The 21,048-nt window shown below is 38.9% G+C and overlaps 1 protein-coding gene and 1 pseudogene across 1 annotated transcript in view; both read left to right on the top strand.

Moving 5' to 3' along the window:
* Window positions 1-21,048, top strand: part of LOC120429837 (teneurin-a) — a 463,678-nt gene that overhangs the window by 16,058 nt on the left and 426,572 nt on the right. The gene's annotated exons all lie outside the window — the stretch shown is intronic.
* Window positions 6,641-8,916, top strand: LOC120424817 (40S ribosomal protein S2-like; annotated as a pseudogene).

The following is a 21,048-nucleotide window of genomic DNA, read 5'->3' as shown; positions in this document are numbered from 1 at the left end:
GGTGGTGGGATCGTAAAGCAAAACGAAGGTTCGCTTCCGAGGCAGTCAAAAAAAGAAAATTAAGGCCAGAGTTACGACAATGGCACAGTTGGTAGGTTTATTAGGAAAAGAAAAAGAATTCCTTCGAAATTGTTTTGCGTTTATGGTCCCACAACAAGTGAACAAAGCTAGAGTGAAAGGTATGTAGTGTGGTGATATTTTAGTGCCGCGGAAGATTGTTTTGGTGAGCAGATTTCTGTAGTTCGGAAGGTGTTACCTAGTCCCTTGGAAAGAAGAAAGACGCTGGTAAGTTGTGTGTTGTTTGTGACTGTTCACAGGGAATTTTGATGTGACGCCATGTTTGATAGCATCAATGTGTGGCCAGTAGAGGTAGGCTGGATCCCAGTCAGGTGAGGGTTGGGTCGACGAGTCGCAGTGAAGATGCGCAATTCTGATCTTTGTCTGACCCATGTTGATCTGACATCGGGCCGAAGGAATTGTTTTTGTCAGGATGAGTCACCCTGAGGGTGTGTGCTCTGTCGTTTTTTTTTGTGGAGATACTGATAAGATATTAAATTGTTTTGTCTGAATTGGTGTGTTATGGCGTGAGTTGATAAACTTGTTATTGTAATTGAATTTTATTATGGATTTGTTCATGAAACTAAATGAGAATTGTAGAATTGTTCAAAATAAAATGAGATGCAATTCGACTTTTTGTTTTTCATCGATTCGATATCGTTGGCTGTAGAGCTAACATTTAAATAGTATGATTTCTGAGTGAAATTTGAAGTGAGTCACTACATAACATAATGGAATACGCTAGGCTTATTAAATGAAATTACAAGCAAAATGCAAAGGTTATAATTGTTGGTTGAACACTTAAAACGAAACATGTAATATTGTAAAGTAATGTTGGACAAAACAAAATTAAACGATGTGCCAAGCATTTGCCACTATGACGGGAAATTTGTAAGACAAGATTTTCTCGTTGGCATCTGAGACGGGCGAGACGGGAAATTTGTGAGACGAGCGTTGCTCGTTGGGCACTAAGACAGGTAACTTGTGAGACGAGCCATGCTCGTTGGCCACTTAGACAGAAATTTGTGAGGCGAGCGTTGCTCGTTGGCCACTGAGATTTAAAATTTGTGAGACGAGCGTTGCTCGTTGGCCACTTAGACAGAAGTTCGTGAGACGAGCGTTGCTCGTTGACCACTGAGAGTAAAAAAATGTGAGACGAGCGTTGCTCGTTGGCCATTAAGACATGTATCTTGTAAGACAAGCCTTGCTCGGTGGACAATTAGACAGAAGTTCGTGAGACGAGCGTTGCTCGTTGACCACTGAGAGTAAAAAAATGTGAGACGAGCGTTGCTCGTTGGGCACTAAGACAGGTAACTTGTGAGACGAGCCATGCTCGTTGGCCACTTAGACAGAAATTTGTGAGGCGAGCGTTGCTCGTTGGCCACTGAGATTTAAAATTTGTGAGACGAGCGTTGCTCGTTGGCCACTTAGACAGAAGTTCGTGAGACGAGCGTTGCTCGTTGACCACTGAGAGTAAAAAAAATGTGAGACGAGCGTTGCTCGTTGGCCATTAAGACATGTATCTTGTAAGACAAGCCTTGCTCGGTGGACAATTAGACAGAAGTTCGTGAGACGAGAGTTGCTCGTTGGCCACTGAGAGTAAAAAAATAATGTGAGACGAGCGTTGCTCGTTGGCCACTTTGACAGGTAACTTGTAAGACAAGCCTTGCTCGCGGTCAATAAGACAGAGGTTCGTGAGACGAGCCTTGCTCGTTGGCCAATTAGGCAGAGGTTCGTGAGACGAGCTTTGCTCGTTGGCCACTGAGTTTTAAAATTTGTGAGACGAGCGTTGCTCGCTGGCCACTAAGACAGTAGTTCGTGAGACGAGCATTGCTCGTTGGGCACGCGAGGAGGTTTGTGAGGTGAGCGTTGCTCGCTGGCTACTGAGACGGGAATTTCGTGAGACGAGCGTTGCTCGTTGGCCACTGAGATTTAAAATTTGTGAGACGAGCGTTGCTCGCTGGCCACTAAGACAGTAGTTCGTGAGACGAGCATTGCTCGTTGGGCACGCGAGGAGGTTTGTGAGGTGAGCGTTGCTCGCTGGCTACTGAGACGGGAATTTTGTGAGACGAGCGTTGGGATTGAGAATTTCAATCAGTTGTGAGCAATGATTTAAGAAACGGTAGCCTGAAACCCTACACGACTTACGTTTGAGCCTTTGATTGTATTCTAGGGAGAATTTAAGAAGTTGATTACGAGCGGGAAAAATCGTTGGGATTGAGAATTTCAATCAGTTGTGAGTAATGATTTAAGAAACGGTAGCCTGAAACCCTACACGACTTACGTTTGAGCCTTTGATTGTATTCTAGGGAGAATTCAAGATGTTGATTTCGAGCGAGAAAAATCGTTGGGATTGAGAATTTCAATCAGTTGTGAGCAATGATTTAAGAAACGGTAGCCTGAAACCCTACACGACTTACGTTTGAGCCTTTGATTGTATTCTAGGGAGAATTTAAGAAGTTGATTACGAGCGAGAAAAATCGTTGGGATTGAGAATTTCAATCAGTTGTGAGCAATGATTTAAGAAACGGTAGCCTGAAACCCTACACGACTTAAGTTTGAGCCTTTGATTGTATTCTAGGGAGAATTTAAGAAGTTGATTTCGAGCGAGAAAAATCGTGGGGATTGAGAATTTCAATCAGTTGTGAGCAATGATTTAAGAAACGGTAGCCTGAAACCCTACACGACTTAAGTTTGAGCCTTTGATTGTATTCTAGGGAGAATTTAAGAAGTTGATTTCGAGCGAGAAAAATCGTTGGGATTGAGAATTTCAATCAGTTGTGAGTAATGATTTAAGAAACGGTAGCCTGAAACCCTACACGACTTAAGTTTGAGCCTTTGATTGTATTCTAGGGAGAATTTAAGAAGTTGATTTCGAGCGAGAAAAATCGTTGGGATTGAGAATTTCAATCAGTTGTGAGTAATGATTTAAGAAACGGTAGCCTGAAACCCTACACGACTTAAGTTTGAGCCTTTGATTGTATTCTAGGGAGAATTTAAGAAGTTGATTTCGAGCGAGAAAAATCGTTGGGATTGAGAATTTCAATCAGTTGTGAGCAATGATTTAAGAAACGGTAGCCTGAAACCCTACACGACTTAAGTTTGAGCCTTTGATTGTATTCTAGGGAGAATTTAAGAAGTTGATTTCGAGCGAGAAAAATCGTGGGGATTGAGAATTTCAATCAGTTGTGAGCAATGATTTAAGAAACGGTAGCCTGAAACCCTACACGACTTAAGTTTGAGCCTTTGATTGTATTCTAGGGAGAATTTAAGAAGTTGATTTCGAGCGAGAAAAATCGTTGGGATTGAGAATTTCAATCAGTTGTGAGCAATGATTTTAGAAACGGTAGCCTGAAACCCTGACACGACTTACGTTTGAGCCTTTGATTGTATTCTAGGGAGAATTTAAGAAGTTGATTTCGAGCGAGAAAAATCGTTGGGATTGAGAATTTCGATCAGTTGTGAACAATGATTTAAGAAACGGTAGCTTCAAACCCTACACGACTTATGTTGGAGTTGATGATTAAATTCTAGGGAGAATTTTAGATTGTGATTGAGAGTGATAGAGTGATCATTAGGTTTGAGAACTTTAATCAGTTGAAAGTAAAATGAATGAATGCGACTGTGGATATTTTTTTGATTTGTGAAATGTTAAATTTTCGCACAAGGTTATGATTTACCTTTTTTGCCTTTCTTACAAAAGAAAGGTTTAAGGTTTGCTTTTGGAAAAACGCTTTTTTCAGAAATCTAAAAAAATTCGTGCACGGCGAGGATTCGTCCCAGGAAAAAATCCTATTACTAAATTGAAGGTTTAGATGCGCTCTTTCGATTGAATTTTGGCCCGAAACCCGGAACTCAAAGTCTGATTTTTGAGAGCTCTTTTTCTGAAATACATGGCCGATGTCTGTATCCGCTCTTAAAAATTTGTGTCTTCCATCACTGGAAAACCGCTCGTAAAACCCACAATTTTTAAAAGCCAGATCTGTAGCCGTGGGGTCGGAGACGAACATTTTATTTTTCGATTCACAATTTTCGACCCGTAAATGTGGTCAAAGCCATTTTTAGAGGTATTTTTTGGACTATTTTACAGATAACACTATCAAATTTAAAGAATTCAGTTTCAAACAAAAAACCATTCGAAAACATGCGCCATAAACTGTTTGGGCCCAAAATTTGAAGCTTTTCCAAAATGTATTTCCAGAGATATAGCGATTTTAGTGTTTTTCGTCTTATTTTTACCCTATTTTTTCCTATTAAATTTTTGGATTTATACAAAATCATATACTGAACATCAAATTCAAAGTCCCAGCCCATTCTCGATCGAAAGCATTTGGTATGAATTGTATTCGAGTAAATTTTGGTATTGATCAGACGGTTGGTTCAAAAGTTATAGCTGTATGATTTTTCTTTATATACAGAGTAAATTTCTCAAAAAAGGTAAGGGGTCATTCAGAATAATTCTCCCCAAGGATTTATTTGTAATTTCACTTAAATTTATCTTTCTAACTGAGTGTTCACGACTCGATCAAACTTCTCAGCAAATTTTACATCGATTGGATTCCGCACTTTTATTTGAGAGCGTTTGACTTTTTGCCTTTCTTACAAAAGAAAGGTTTAAGGTTTGCTTTTGGAAAAACGCTTTTTTCAGAAATCTAAAAAAATTCGTGCACGGCGAGGATTCGTCCCAGGAAAAAATCCTATTACTAAATTGAAGGTTTAGATGCGCTCTTTCGATTGAATTTTGGCCCGAAACCCGGAACTCAAAGTCTGATTTTTGAGAGCTCTTTTTCTGAAATACATGGCCGATGTCTGTATCCGCTCTTAAAAATTTGTGTCTTCCATCACTGGAAAACCGCTCGTAAAACCCACAATTTTTAAAAGCCAGATCTGTAGCCGTGGGGTCGGAGACGAACATTTTATTTTTCGATTCACAATTTTCGACCCGTAAATGTGGTCAAAGCCATTTTTAGAGGTATTTTTTGGACTATTTTACAGATAACACTATCAAATTTAAAGAATTCAGTTTCAAACAAAAAGCCATTCGAAAACATGCGCCATAAACTGTTTGGGCCCAAAATTTGAAGCTTTTCCAAAATGTATTTCCAGAGATATAGCGATTTTAGTGTTTTTCGTCTTATTTTTACCCTATTTTTTCCTATTAAATTTTTGGATTTATACAAAATCATATACTGAACATCAAATTCAAAGTCCCAGCCCATTCTCGATCGAAAGCATTTGGTATGAATTGTATTCGAGTAAATTTTGGTATTGATCAGACGGTTGGTTCAAAAGTTATAGCTGTATGATTTTTCTTTATATACAGAGTAAATTTCTCAAAAAAGGTAAGGGGTCATTCAGAATAATTCTCCCCAAGGATTTATTTGTAATTTCACTTAAATTTATCTTTCTAACTGAGTGTTCACGACTCGATCAAACTTCTCAGCAAATTTTACATCGATTGGATTCCGCACTTTTATTTGAGAGCGTTTGACTTTTTGCCTTTCTTACAAAAGAAAGGTTTAAGGTTTGCTTTTGGAAAAACGCTTTTTTCAGAAATCTAAAAAAATTCGTGCACGGCGAGGATTCGTCCCAGGAAAAAATCCTATTACTAAATTGAAGGTTTAGATGCGCTCTTTCGATTGAATTTTGGCCCGAAACCCGGAACTCAAAGTCTGATTTTTGAGAGCTCTTTTTCTGAAATACATGGCCGATGTCTGTATCCGCTCTTAAAAATTTGTGTCTTCCATCACTGGAAAACCGCTCGTAAAACCCACAATTTTTAAAAGCCAGATCTGTAGCCGTGGGGTCGGAGACGAACATTTTATTTTTCGATTCACAATTTTCGACCCGTAAATGTGGTCAAAGCCATTTTTAGAGGTATTTTTTGGACTATTTTACAGATAACACTATCAAATTTAAAGAATTCAGTTTCAAACAAAAAGCCATTCGAAAACATGCGCCATAAACTGTTTGGGCCCAAAATTTGAAGCTTTTCCAAAATGTATTTCCAGAGATATAGCGATTTTAGTGTTTTTCGTCTTATTTTTACCCTATTTTTTCCTATTAAATTTTTGGATTTATACAAAATCATATACTGAACATCAAATTCAAAGTCCCAGCCCATTCTCGATCGAAAGCATTTGGTATGAATTGTATTCGAGTAAATTTTGGTATTGATCAGACGGTTGGTTCAAAAGTTATAGCTGTATGATTTTTCTTTGTATACAGAGTCAATTTCTCAAAAAAGGTAAGGGGTCACTCAGAATAATTCTCCCCAAGGATTTATTTGTAATTTAACTTAAATTTATCTTTCTAACTGAGTGTTCACGACTCGATCAAACTTCTCAATTTTTTTTCTCCACATCATAATCTAGACCATACTCGATGTTCTGAAACAAATTTGACCTCATTCGGGTTTACCGTTCTGATTTTAGAAAATTTCCATTTTTGCCTTTCTTACTAAAGAAAGGTATAGTGTTTGCTTATGGCTCCGACTCCAATTCAAGCTTCGTTCTCAAATCATTTCTCGAGAAATATAAATTCGAAAAATTTGCAAAAAATCATGGACGATCGATTTTCGTCGCCTCGTCGACAAGTTGTCAAGTTGAGCTTCACATGCAGACGCGAGCAATGCTGGCGCGTAATGCTGGCGCGAATAGAGTTTTGATACTAGATTACCCCCTTTTAGTGCAAGTTGCTTTATCGATTGCTCGTTCATCACATATCGCCTATCATTATTTTCTATGCTAAGCTTCAGTGAACGCAAACTTGACGCAAGCAGCTATCTGTTCTGAAGCCTCATGCCCATTCTTTTGCCTTTTTTTTTGTTTTGCTCATTCTCTGATCGAACTCTGAGCGAACGAATTTCTGGGAAACGTCTAAGCTTCCCATGTGCCAGTGACAACGCACATCGCGGGTTTGGTTTTCTAGCTTCGGTACTAGCCTTTTTGTGTATTAGTATTTTTGTGCATCGTACCAGCGCACCAAGGTGGTTTATTCGGTACGTTTGCGTTTGTCGTAGTGAAGTCCCACCGAGCGCTCAGCCGTTGTATGCTTCCCAATCCCAAAAACGCCTAAATGCATACTACATACTCATGCATACTTATTGAAAGCTCACAATTTTGCATAACGCCTAAATGACAGTTTAGTGGATTACAGTAGGCGTTTCAAAGCTTTCAAGAACATTTATGCGGCTTTACCGTTACATCGTTGTTTACAACACGGAAAATTCTCGGGTGTTGAAACACTTTCTGCTAGTCATTTTGTAACCACTTTAACGCATTGGAGCAAGACGGAATTATTTTGTTTTCTCGTTAATTCTTGATATTTTGAAAAGTGCAAAAAAAAACACTCAGAGAATACGAACAATTTAGCGATATGCAGAAAACATTACGAACATCGCAAATTGTGAGCTAATTCTCTGTCTCAAAAACAATGTGTTCTGATTTAAAAAATCGAAAATGCTTGTGTGCGAGCACAGCTTACAACCGGCCATGGCAAATGAGGCAAAAACCAACGCTTTTCAGTTATATGAAAAAATATGGTTGAGTTTCGAATTGTATTATGCTATTTCTTTGAAAAAAAATCAACTGCCGTTAACTTCCTTTTGTAAGAAAGGCTCTATCTCACCCCAGGTGGGATTAAATCGGGTTTTTTAGCAAGATTTAAAAAAAAAAATCTTTTTTGCCCAAAAAGCTGCTCGTATTTACCCAGCCTTTTGGCTGGTTTAGCTTGTTTTTTCGTTGTTCTTGCTAGGTTTTTTGGTTAGTTAAGCTAATTTAGCGATTATTCACACTAGTTTTTTAAATATAATTTTCCAAAAAAAAGGCGTTTCTGAGTTTTAAGACTAAATAAGTGCTTTGGCCTAAGTACTATTACACGGTTCAATTGCAATTTACCTCCAATTTTTGCGGTCCAAATTTTCATTCTTTTCTCACGCGCTCAGCTAAACTCTGGTGATCCGACGTACTGCGAAGAGGAGCAGGAACCAGGTTCGTTAAAGATTTGGGCGGATTTGGCGGACGCAGCTCCAGCCCGTGGTGGATTCAGGAGGATTTGGTTCTCGCGACGGTGCTGGTGATGGCAAGATCCGCACCCATGGAGGATATGTACCTGATGTACTCGCTCACGATCAAAGAGTTCGAGATCATCGATTTTTCCATGAGCCGCTCGCTCAAGGACGAAGTGCTGAAGATCATGCCCGTCCAGAAGTAGACCCGTGCCGGTCAGCGTACCCCCTTCAAGGCGTTCATCGCCATCGGTGACTCCAACGGTCACATCGGTCTCGGCGTCAAGTGCAGCAAGGAAGTGGCCACCGCCATCCGTGGTGCCATCATCCTGGCCAAGCTGTCGGTCATGCCGGTTCGCCGTGGTTATAGGAGTAACAAGATCGGCAAGCCCCACACCGTGCCCTGCAAGATCTTCGGCAAGTGTGGTCCGCTCCTGGTGCGCCTCATCCCGGCTCGCCGTGGTACCGGCATTGTGTTAGCTCCGGTCCCGAAGAAGCTGCTCCAGATGGCCTCAGTATCAAGGATTGCTACACGCTGACGCGCGGTTTGACGACCACGCTGGGTAACTTTGCCAAGGCTACCTACACGGCCATCGTCAAGACGTACGCTTTTCTGACGCCCAATCTGTGGAAGGACCTGCCGTTGGCCAAGACGCCGTACCAGGAGTACGTCGACATTCTGGAGAACACCAGCAAGACCGGCCAGCGCATAATTGAGCTGATTACGGCGAATAAAAACAATGTAAGCGACCTTCACGGGTAGTGTTTTGTGGCGAGAACTTCAAAACTTGGCAAATTTGCGCGCGGTTTACTTGGATCGAGCTTGCAGCTGACTGGTTTTGTTTGTTTGTTTATGTTTTGTTTTCACAAAAAAAAATCTGTGAATGGAGTACCCGATTCGAGTGGTAGAAATGACAGTTCTCCCATAAGGAATACATTGTAGAAAAAAGCAAAAACTGCTCGAATGGAAATGTTCCATTGACCGTGTACACGATCAGATTTAACTATTCATTTTGTAAAAATCGAGCAGTTAGGTGTCGAATGGAGCACCGGATTCAAGTGGTACAAATATGAAAGTTCTCCCATTAGACTGGTTGCAACGCGAAGTTTTATAATTGTTTCAAATTGCGAGCAGTTTTAAATTTTTAAGAACTGGTGGAAATGAAACTAGAACACGGTGCTCGCAACGCGCTGATCTAAATGTTGTTTCAAATAAATGCTTTTAATTGTGTGCGTATGATTATCAACACAGCATCATAGTGTGTGTGTAAGAATACGTGGATATCTCTATATATCTGATTTTTTTTGAAACTGAGTTCTATTCCAGTTCCAAATCGTCTCACGTTTGATACAAACTCGTCGAGCAGTTTTACTCCGGTTTCAAAATACTGCTCGAAAAATAAAACTGCAACTCCGCGTTGCGGGTGGTCTGTTTCAGTTCTATTTGAAAAATGAAACAGCTAGAACAAAGTAGAGCCGCGTTGCAACCAGTCTTAGGAATAATTGAGTGGAAGTGCTCCATTGTGATGCATATTTTTTTATTAATAGGGTCCTAAAGCTCCATGTCAATTTAATGGTAATTCAATTTTGATTTCTTTATTTTTTCATTGCTAAAAAAAATTACAAGAAAACATTTTACATATGGTACCCTCACAAAGAGTTTTTTGTGAAGCAATGCTTTTTGCCACATGCAACACATGCGTTGCCAGTGCCAGGTTTGAAGACTGTTACGCTTCTTACAAAAGTTATGTGCGGATATTTGGAAACGATGGTGGAGAGGGAAAAACATCAATCTTTACATAAAACAACAAATTACAAATTACAAGTAAAGCGTTACATAGTTAAAGAATGCCCCCATTAAAGCCTACCATCAACATAGTCGCAAATTTGGGTTGTTCGTACTTATTATTGAGTTTAATTAATTCGAGCAGTTTGCTTGACGTTTCAAATCAAGTTCCAAAATCGCGCTGGTATGTTTACAAATACGTTCTGGCTTTTCGGAAAATTTGCAAACGTTGCTGCATTTGCTGGTAGTTTAAGCAGAACACTCGGGAAAGGTAAACTTTTCGTGTACTCGGTTTTCTCAAATTAATATAAATATTGCTTTTATTTGACAGGGAATTATAATTCATGACACCTTTGCAGAAGATGACCTTGTACTGGGATTAAATCAATTTAAAACAACAAATCATCATCAGGTAAGGTAGTTTGTAAATAATCATTGTGTGATTGATGTTTGTTGGGGTAAGGAATCATTTCTCGAGTTTTTTTTATGAAATGAGATTCTGGGAACTTGTTAAGGAAGAACCATAGTGATAATTAAAAAAAAAAAAAACCAGACTTACTCGTTGATTTTTTGTCGCCCGGGTGGCCGATCCTAGCTCAACATCGTAAAGTGCCCTCGGAGTAGTAAAACTCGCCATACAATGTCACCAGATTGTTAGCCCGATTCCACCTGTTTTTGCCAGTTGCCAAACAAACCCATTGTTTTTTCTGAAATTATCAAAATTATGATTAGAATTTTAAAAAACTTTTAACCCTTTTCAACAGTACTGTCTTACAGCCTTCCATGTATTTAAATGGAGCGAAAGAGAACATTATCAAGACCTAGAACTGGACACCGTAGAAATGCTGGAACTTTAAGCTCTGCCGGTCGAAAAAGATGCGACGGGTTTCGGTAAACACGTCCAACCGGTAACGCCACTCGGCGTTCCGCGGTCGTCTCTGGACTACGATCACCGTTGAGGTGTTGCTAAGGGCGCCGATAGAGGAAAGCTGGTTGGCCCGAATGGACCATGGATGTTACGTGCGATCTTTTCGAAGCGTCGTGCGTCGATTCGTTCCCGACAGTTGCAACTTTGGTGGCTGTTAAATTTACTTACATTACAGTCGTAAATGACAACAATCACTGCAAAACACTTTACAGAATCACTTAGTTTCACTTCGCGTCACAGCACCTCACTGTTTTATTCTTTTTGCGTTAATTTATAAAACATACAACCACTCAGAATTCAAGGCAAACATGAACTGACAAGCGAATCCGTGAGCTGTCATTTCTACCTAATTTGTCCTTAAAATTTAGATAAAATTTAGCTAAAATAGGAGCTCTTTTAGCAAAAATTTTACTGTCAGTGGAATGCAGGCAGTCAGTTGCTGTCAGCAGAATAGCAATCGGTGTTCCTAAATTTCAACAACAATGGGTCCTGAATTTTTACTAAATAATTAGCTGGTACAACTAAAAAAGTTGTGTTTTAGCCAAAAACGAGCCAGCTAATTGCGATTGTTAAATTCACGATGGAACTCCTTTCCGTGCAGAATTGCATGATAAAGTGTTTTTTTTGAGTGGGCTTAAATATACAATTATAATTCAGTCATTTCCCCCTTTACCCTATTACAGATTGACCTGCGAAGGCCATGTTCAATTTGATAGGTGCTTGTACATAAGTATGTGGAATTGGATTTTTTGTACATCTTATGACTGTTGAACCCGGTATCAGGTATCAGATAAAAACTATATTAGTTGGCACAAACGTTCTTGTATCACATTGAGTATTGAAAGTTATCAAAATGGTTGATCAAATGTAAAATAAAAAAGTAGTAAAATCAAAAGACGTCAGTGGTAGCATGCTTTTGTCTCATTTCAAACTAAAGATTTCATGCGAAACAGTTTTCAGAGATGTGCCCATTTGCATGGAGCCGGCATTCAAGTGGCTAACTCGTACATCACTCGCTGGTTTTGTCAAGATTATATGCTATAATGATTCAATTCCAACTACAAGTTACCTGTATTTTTTGTAGACGACCATAACATCATGCTGGCTGAATCACACGCTCTTCTTCACGCGTCATCACAAAAGGAAGCTGCTTATATATTGGAGATTGTACGATAAAAAAGAACTCTCAATCAATAGCTGAACAATTCTCTACGAAATCAGTCTTCTTTTTATTTTAATTTTTGTATTTTTTATCAAAAATCAAATCAAATAATTCGCTCTACAGCTTTGCATTGGCGTTCTCGATTGCGAGATTCCTACTCGAAACTAGGTGTTCGATGGCTTGAACGTTGAGGCAATTGCAAACCTCTTTTTACACCTAAGCTTCCATCCACCCCGGGATTCGAACTGACGACCTTTGGATTGTTAGTCCAACTGCCTACCAGCGACTCCACCGAGGCAGGACCCAGGGAAACGACTCCTACACCTGGACTGAGCTAACGACCTAACCTTTAGGTTAGTCCGGGGCCAAAATTTACTACCCCGTCCGACGGAAGGCGTGATCAGGCAAATTTCGACTCGAAAAATGCCACCGGGACCGTCTGGGATCGAACCCAGGCCGACTGGGTGAGAGGCAATCACGCTTACCCCTACACCACGGTTCCCGACAAAAGACCCGGGGGTCGTTAATGTGGGTGGTTTGATTTTTTTGCAAATCAAGTTTTAGTGACGAAAAGTTAAATTAAAAATAACCAAATTTTTATTTGCCGTTTATCATTTTTCATCAGTGTAGTCTTATCCATACCTACAACTTTGCCGAAGATACCAAATCGATCAAAAAATTCCTTCAAAAGATACAGATTTTTGAATTTTCATACATCATTTTTGTATGGACGGCTGCCAAATTTGTATGGGAAATTATATGCACAAACTAATGATGCAAAATGGCTTCTTTGGGCATACCGAAAGCACCATAAAAGTTTCAGTCGGATTAAAAAATACAAAAAAAAGATTGAATGACCGAAATCTGAGAGAATCGCTCAGCTGAGCTTCGCGGTGTTTATTGTAGAACGTGTGATTCTTACCTTCGTTTATGTAAAATTCCTTAATGATTAGCCAGTTCTCTCAAAATACTTTTTCAATAAAAATCATCATGCTCTCAGTATCGCTTCAGACGTTGATCAAGACAGTGCAGAAAGCAGCAGCTAACGCAGATTTAGAGTGTGCTATCGCAAGTGTGATCAGTTTACTTGGAAGACATTTTTTTTTTGCGAATTTTAAAAATGACCTGTGTGAATGTAAGTCAGTTCGTAAGCAATCAATCATGTTCTTGTGAGCTGAATAATAAACGATTAATTATGTTCAAGTGTGAAGCACTGTAGGGATTTGACTAGTTTTGTTATAAATATTCTTCTTAAAACATATTTGCTCTCTCTAAACAGTAGAGTTATCGATTAGAAATAAAATGTGTGAAAAGAAGCGTTAACCTAAACAATAATGAAGCAAATGTGGATGGCGAAGGTTCAACTGCGGTTACCTGATGACATCACCTTGCCAAGGCTGGCCACGTTAGAGTTCTTACACAGTCGTTATATTGAACACTTGGGTTTAAGGAATGAAAAAAAAAATGTGCCTTAAGGCTTTTTTGTACAGTTTGCAAATCTGGCTTTTCTTTCCAATTTCGTCAGCATTCAATGTTCCTGAGGATATTTAATTGGAGAGTAATCATTAGAAAACAGTTAATTTTTTGTTTGATTTCAAATACAACCCAGATTTTCCATATTTTTTTTAAATTTATCTGTTGTCTCGAAACTACCCCTAAAAAAAGAAACCAATTGCTGTACATTTTTGCATTGTTTTTTCACTGTTTTCGAAGTCGAAGTTTTACCGAACCAATAATAAACAAAAAGTTTGGCAAAATTGGTAGCTGTCTCCAAGTTTCGCTAGAACCAGCCGAATTTTAATCAATATTTTGAAAAGCTGCTATAGATTCTAAAGTCAATCAAAATAATATTCTGCTGGTTTGGCAGACAATTCAGTGGTCCAGTGGAGTTTTTCGCTAGAAAATCGTTTTTTCGCTGGATCAACATTTTTAAGAAGATTCTTTTTCTGATTCTAGCAGAAAATCCAACTTTTTCGGTGATTTTGTTTGCTGATTTAGCGGTTTTCTTAACGAAAAAATGGAAGCTACAGTCAGTGGGGGTGACATTGGGTCTGAGGTGTGAGATTGGGTGAAAGTGATTTTTTAAGGATTTTCCAATTTCTCAGGTTGTCTAAATTTGAGGTACGTCTTTTGCCAAAAATAAACCCTCGGGAAATCAACATTCTAATCTTGGATTACTTTTCAAAAAGATGTAAAGGCCATTGGTAAACAAAGTAATCGACGTGCTTACGAAATCTAAAATTTAAAAAAAATGCTTGAGATTTTTCATCTACACGTCCTTCGAGTACCTACCCTAAACTTAAAACAAATGAAATATTGTTCAAATTTGGACAAAAACGAAAATTAGTGCCGGAGGTCACGATGGCTCTTACGGCATTGTGAAAACTCACCCGAGTAATATCTTTATTGCAAATGCTCGAAAATTACTCAAATATTTGAAAATCTCTGCTTCAAACATTGTAGCATGTCAGTACGATTCCCTCGGTTCGGACCAGAATGCAAATAAATACAGTATCTAATCTAATCTAATCAGACCCTAGCGCAGCCAATCTTTCGAAGGGATCCTGGAGAGTGCCTTAGGTTAGATGACGCCTAGCACTCTTCTTGTCATTTATTAACATTTGTAGTGCGCCATTGCATCGGAATGCATTGAAACATCACAAGCGTTAAAGCGGCCAGGCCTACTGCGTAAAGCCGTATCGCAGAGTTGACTCGTAATTGGGTTGAGTTTGAGCACTGAGAGTGTTCGAACAACAACACAATTCTGAATCGACAGGGGAGGAAGAAGCGTGGGGACACACCACCATACGCTCCGAGATTTGGTTGTATTCGTTGGGAGCACCATGCTAAGAAGGTTTGGTACTCCGGGACCCTCTGGGATGGGACATTGTATTTCCACGAATGCCCTGGACACTATTTGCCGTGGTTATAGCGCCACAACTCGCTCTTAAATGCAAATAAATACAGTATGTAAAAAAAGTATTTTGTGATGAAACATGTAAACAATTTAAAGTTTGACAGAAACCTAGTACTACGTTTTGTTCAGAAACTCATGCCGAACATTTTGCTACAAAAAGCACATGAAAAGATGAGTTCCATAATAAGTTATGAAACAAATACTACTACAGAAATAAAAAATGGTGCAAAAAAAGTTTGTACACCTTTCGAAAAATTAACATAAATAAAGTTCTTTGTTAACAATTCACCATAAATCCAGTCTCCCAACTCCAAATAGGCATCCTTGACTGATTAAAAAAATAATTTGGATTGAATATAAAATTTACTAATTACTTAGTATAAAAGTTAATATAACTCTGGAAATTCTATATGGGTAATTCTCCGCCAACTCACACAGCAGTTGCCCCGACCCCTCTTCGATTTGCGTGAAACTTTGTCCTAAGGGGTAACTTTTGTCCCTGATCACGAATCCGAGGTCCGTTTTTTGATATCTCGTGACGGAGGGGCGGTACGACCCCTTCCATTTTTGCACATGCGAAAAAAGAGGTGTTTTTCAATAATTTGCAGCCTGAAACGGTGATGAGATAGAAATTTGGTGTCAAAGGGACTTTTATGTAAAATTAGACGCCCAATTTGATGGCGTAATCAGAATTCCGAAAAAACGTATTTTTCATCGAAAAAAACACTAAAAAAGTTTTAAAAATTCTCCCATTTTCCGTTACTCGACTGTAAAAAATTTTGGAACATGTCATTTTATGGGAAATTTAATGTACTTTTCGAATCTACATTGTCCCAGAAGGGTCATTTTTTCATTTAGAACAAAATTTTTCATTTTAAAATTTCGTGTTTTTTCTAACTTTGCAGGGTTATTTTTTAGAGTGTAACAATGTTCTACAAAGTTGTAGAGCAGACAATTACAAAAATTTTGATATATATACATAAGGGGTTTGCTTATAAACATCACAAGTTATCACGATTTTACGAAAAAAAGTTTTAAAAAAGTTGGTCGTCATCGATCATGGCCGTTCATGGTCACCCGCGACAGACACGGACGACGAAACAAAGAGAAACGCAAAAAGTAACTTTTTCAAAACTTTTTTTCGTAAAATCGCGATAACTTGTGATGTTTATAAGCAAACCCCTAATGTCTATATATCAAATTTTTTGTAATTGTCTGCTCTACAACTTTGTAGAACATTGTTACACTCTAAAAAATAACCCTGCAAAGTTAGAAAAAACACGAAATTTTAAAATGAAAAATTTTGTTCTAAATGAAAAAATGACCCTTCTGGGACAATGTAGATTCGAAAAGTACATTAAATTTCCCATAAAATGACATGTTCCAAAATTTTTTACAGTCGAGTAACGGAAAATGGGAGAATTTTTAAAACTTTTTTATTGTTTTTTTCGATGAAAAATACGTTTTTTCGGAATTCTGAGTACGTCATCAAATCGGGCGTCTAATTTTACATAAAAGTCCCTTTGATGCCAAATTTCTATCTCATCACCGTTTCAGGCTGCAAATTATTGAAAAACACCTCTTTTTTCGCATGTTCAAAAATGGAAGGGGTCGTACCGCCCCTCCGTCACGAGATATCAAAAAACGGACCTCGGATTCGTGATCAGGGACAAAAGTTACCCCTTAGGACAAAGTTTCACGCAAATCGAAGAGGGGTCGGGGCAACTTTTCCCGATTTCGTGTGAGTTGGTAGAGAATTACCCATATAAAACTTATCTACACTTAATTTTACAAACTTTCAATTTAACTGAATGTCAATATATTACCATAGAACTGCTAAAGAAACATTTTGGAGTGGGTATAACACCGTTTGGGGGTCTTTGTATCGCTAGAATAGATTTTTCGTTGGAATTTCGTACCAATCCGGAATTACGTCGTGGGAAAATCCGCCGACATACAAACCGGTCCACAATTCACAAGTCAACCTATGTGGGCATACAATTTCCGACGGACACGGACAAATATTTGACTCACTGTACCGTAAAACGGGGTGACTTTGATAGCCGGGGTGACTTTGATAGGTTTGATTTTTCCGCAAAAAGAAGAGTACAATTAAAATACGTAAGGAATGGTTTAGAAACACACTGACCGTGGTAGAAAAGTGTTCAAAGTACCTCAAGAAGAACTTTTCATAAAATGTTGACAAGTTTAAAAGTTAGTTAACTATAGTTAAGAAAATGTTGATGAAAGTAATTATTTTAAACTTCTCAAAGTGTCATGATTTTCTCAATGAACATTATTTTTAATCGGAAAACGGAATGCATTTTCAGATTCTTTGGACAATTTTCCACTAGGAGAAGGTTAAAAAAGTTTATTAATAATAAATAATATGTGTTTTGCCTTTCTTACTAAAGAAAGGTATAGGTTTTACTTTAAGCCAGGACGTAATTTCCATCTTCGTAAATATGTCGATTCAGCATGAATTTTAATCGGAAAAATCGTCAAAAAATCACACTGCATCGATTTTCGACGCTCTATCGATTCACCTTGACAGAACTCGTCTATCTCCAACTCTCGAATTTTGAGAAAATAAATTCCGTGGAGGTCGAGTGATGTTCGTATGTGGAAAAATTTTGCTAAATTTTGTGTCGCGCCGTTCTCAGCTCCCATATATCCGATTTCGATTTTTCTGAATGCAGATGAAAGCTAGTGTGCTGAACCTGGGCGAGTTGCCACGCAAATTTCGAAATATCCATCTGTTTTCGGATGCGGCCAGACTTTTCAACAAAATACACAGTTTTCAAATGAAAATATGGTCAATTTTTTTCATTTTCATATTTTTTATTTATCTCAAAAATTGCATTTTTCGAGCCCTGCAACCTCCCAAATTTTCATCCAGATTCATAATATGGTTCTGGAGTTAGAGCCGTTTGATTGACCTACCATAAGAAAAAAAATCACAAAAAAGGTAAAAGCCCACCTGGTGACCTTCGCCAACATTTTTCATTTCTGATTTTATTCAAAATTTCTTGCTACATTCATAGTACAGACCATGAGTGAGCATCTGAAACAAATTCGACATCGATCGGCAATCCCGATCAATTTTTAGAACGATTTACTTTTTGCCTTTCTTACTAAAGAAAGGTATAGGTTTTACTTTAAGCCAGGACGTCATTTCCATCTTCGTAAATATGTCGATTCAGCATGAATTTTAATCGGAAAAATCGTCAAAAAATCACACTGCATCGATTTTCGACGCTTCGTCGCCAAGTCGACAAGTTGTTAAGTTGAGCTTCGAATACTGGCGCGAGAACGCTGGCGCATATATTTGCTGGCTCGACTTATACTCGTTTGTAGTAGCTTGTCTACCGATGTTTCCTACAACATGTAAGATATCGTAGCTTTTCGGTTTCTTTTGCCCTGTTTGTTTTTGCATAACTGTCCAATGTTTATTTAAAAACTTTTGTGACATAGGACATTCATCCGGCTACAATCTATTTGTTTTCCGTGAGCTCCGAAAATCGCCTAAAAGTAGACTCAATTTTTTCGTGATTTCGTAAGTTTATTTAACAGGGTTCATTGGATTCCAATAGGAGCTTTCTAAGCTTTTCATCGTTTATATCGTTTTCAAAGTTTTCAATGCTGACGACGCCAATGGCTTTCTACCAAAGGTACTCGCGATTGAGTGTGTAGTGGTGCGGTTGTAAAAATAGCTATCTCTGACTCTGTCACATTCGTAGAAGCTGAATGGCTATCTTCCCTGCACCGTGCGGCACACGCGGGTCACTTATACCTCGGGTTTTCTTTGCGCCTACCGCGGTGTGCGTTGTCACTGGCGCATGTGAAGCTTGCTATGCTCGCGTTTGTCATAAACGCTTGTTTGATTAAGAATATGTACGATTAAAAATATTCTTTTGGTGAAAATTGCGTTTTTTGTTTCTTTTGGAAATCATATCATTTATAATACTTTGCTTTCATCATAAGACTTTCTTCTTCTTCTAAACAAAGTCAATGTTATGAATTGAAAGAAGTTCTACCATCGTTATATTCTTTAATAAGAAAGGCTCTATCTCACCCCAGGTGGGATTAAATCGGGTTTTTGAAACACAATTAAAAAAAATCTTCATATTTGTAGACAATTTCAGATGAACAAATTTCATGTAAAATGTGAAAACTTGTGATTCGTGCTTCGAATTCAGTATAAAATGCAATATAAATCGATTATTTTATAAACATAACTAGTTTTAACAACTTTCATTCCAAATTCCGACTTTTTAACATTTTTACCTAAAACTTATATGTATTTTGCTAAAAAGCCTATAAACTTGGTTAACTAAATATAAACATTGATTTTTTTTTCTTAAAAACTATATCAGCTACTTTAGTGATGGTACATTCAACGTACAAATACACAGAAATAAACGCTTGTTTGATTGATCCATCACTAGGCTAAATTCCAAATTTGAGCTCATTCTGACCACGGGAACCCCTCCCTCCAATCGCTTAAAGTTTGTATGGGACAAATCGTCAAAATGTATGGAGAAAAGCAACTGTTTTACTTTTTTACCTGTGGAAGGCGCTATAGTTATCCGATTCTTACCATTTCTCAAATGTAGAACCTTCATTAAATTTGGAACAACTTTCCCGAAGACACCATATTTTTAGGATTTTTTCCCGCGAAGTTATTAGCGCTCAAAACTGACCATTTTTGCGCGGCTAGCTGTAGGGGCTACCTAACAACGATGTTTATTTCCAATTCGTACACGCACGTGCTCTCTCTCAAGTTCAAACTCTCTCACGAGCTTGCTCGCCTGCCTGCCTGCATGTTTACCTTAGCGTGCGCTGTTTCTCTGCTTGGACTTTTGTCGTCGTCGTCGTTTTCGTTTGCTATCCGCTGCGCTGCGTTCCTGGTATGTTTCTGAGTCGACATTCATTTAAACCAAGACACCAACCTAAACATTGTGATCGCTGTGATGTTCGAGCTTCTACTGTTGTCATCAGTCATCGCCAGTCTGTCATCGCCAGCTGTCAGTGTCATCAAGGGGAACCGGACGTTGAGCTCGAACACGCGGGATTGGCGTTTGGCAAAAAGCTATAAAAGCCGTGAACGCCCTCGTATAGCTCTCTAATTTTCACCAGCTATTTGAGTCCGGAGGAGTGAAGAACCGGTAGCCGCCCAATTCATCCGTCACCAAATGAAAAGGGCGTAGTTTCGCAGATTTTCTTAAATCTAAAAAGTTAAAACTTAAAGCTAGTGCCGTTAAAAACAGTGAAACGTTAAAGGATTAAAATCTAGCTTAAAAACAATTAGTACGGGTTCTGTGAAGTCCACCACGTTAAGCCTAGGTGACCTGTGTTGAAGACACACCACGGTGAAGTAGATCCTGGCTGAGCCATATAATTCCGGAACTGTAACGTACGCCCGACCCGAGTGAGAGTGGTGGACAGTGCATGCGGAAGAAAAGTGGTCTGAACAGGGCGCGTGAAGTGTTGCGACACGAATCGCATGAGTGTAACGTCCGTCAAATCTGGAACCCTGTTCGAACTGGTGTGTCCTCGCTCGGGTCTAGACCACGAAGATAGTGCGCGCGTGTACCACTCCCCGGACTGCGGAACGAACCGCCATCCGTAACCATATGGCAAGCTACCAAAAACTGTAAGTTTTCCCTTGCCAAGTGTGGGAAAGTGGCCCTGCGGGGTGAAGCATGAACGTGTCCGGTGGCAGCACCGAGGAAGCCATCGGTGTGACACTGGCGATGACCCGAAGGAGATCACCAGGCGAGCAGCAACATCAGTAGCAGCAACGGCCGCAACGTGACCCTTAGCGTCTACCATGCTGAGGTTTTCTTAAATAAAATGCGCAAGTACTAGTAAATCCCCCTTTTCTTTCCCTTCCTGGATCAGTTTTCCCCTTGTTACCCATGATTACTCCCCAATAAACAAAAATGTATGGTCTAAATCTATTTCAAGTTGTGTCGTCTTTTCTTTAAATGTTGTTCAAAGAGATCTTGTTCCAGCTAATTTCCCCTGATAAAGTGACGTTTCCGGTAAGTGTAAAGTGAAAGATTTGTAGTTTGTGTAGAAATCTCCGAAAGACACGTGCCGCCCTATGGAGCAATCCCCCTAAGGGACTCCATGTGCTCATCTCATATTTAACCCCAGAATAGTTAATTACTATCAAATTTTCAAG

Source organism: Culex pipiens, chromosome 1, assembly GCF_016801865.2.
Source record: "Culex pipiens pallens isolate TS chromosome 1, TS_CPP_V2, whole genome shotgun sequence".
Classification (NCBI taxonomy): Eukaryota; Metazoa; Arthropoda; class Insecta; order Diptera; family Culicidae; genus Culex; species Culex pipiens.
This window is presented reverse-complemented; position numbering and strand designations above follow the sequence as displayed.